Source organism: Schistocerca serialis, chromosome 4 (genome assembly GCF_023864345.2).
Source record: "Schistocerca serialis cubense isolate TAMUIC-IGC-003099 chromosome 4, iqSchSeri2.2, whole genome shotgun sequence".
NCBI classification, from domain to species: domain Eukaryota; kingdom Metazoa; phylum Arthropoda; class Insecta; order Orthoptera; family Acrididae; genus Schistocerca; species Schistocerca serialis.
In genome coordinates, this window is record NC_064641.1 from 187,003,701 (window position 1) to 187,004,365 (window position 665).

A 665-nucleotide genomic window follows, 5' to 3' on the forward strand; every position below is an offset into this window, starting at 1 on the left:
TAAGTGATTTAAGTGTAACTGATTATTCATCAATTGAAAAATCCAAGCTGCTAGTTTAAGTTTTCAGCTGAGTCACAGTAGATTAAGGAATGTAAATATAATTTTGTAACTTGCTGTAATATTTCATGAATTTGTGTTTTACTAGTCATTGCCGATGTACTTAGACGCTGTTTTAAATTTCAGGCTAGTAAATGCGTGTGATGATGGACAGTGTTGAGTTATCCACTGTGATAGTATTAATGGACTCATTGAGATTACTCGGGAATGAGTTTTTCCCAAAGAATTCAGTGAAACGGACGTTCTGGAGATGCCGTTACACAGGGCGAGTGAGATCAAGCGTGCAGCACAGGCGGGCGCAACAATACTGGCGAGGCGGAGCCGCTATCGGCTCTTGTGCCGCTCTAGGCATTCTTTGTACTTGCAGGTACGGAAGGCGGAGTTGTTTTTCTTCCCGGACAGCTGATGTGAAAGAATACAGCTGTCAATATTTATGTTTTTTTCGATCTGCTGTATATTATTTTTTTGTTTTGCGTTGAGTGGACTCTAGTTGGTTGGTTGGTTGGTTGGTTTCGGGGAAGGAGACCAGACAGCGTGGTCATCGGTCTCATCGGATTAGGGAAGGATTGGGAAGGAAGTCGGCCGTGCCCTTTCAGAGGAACCATCCC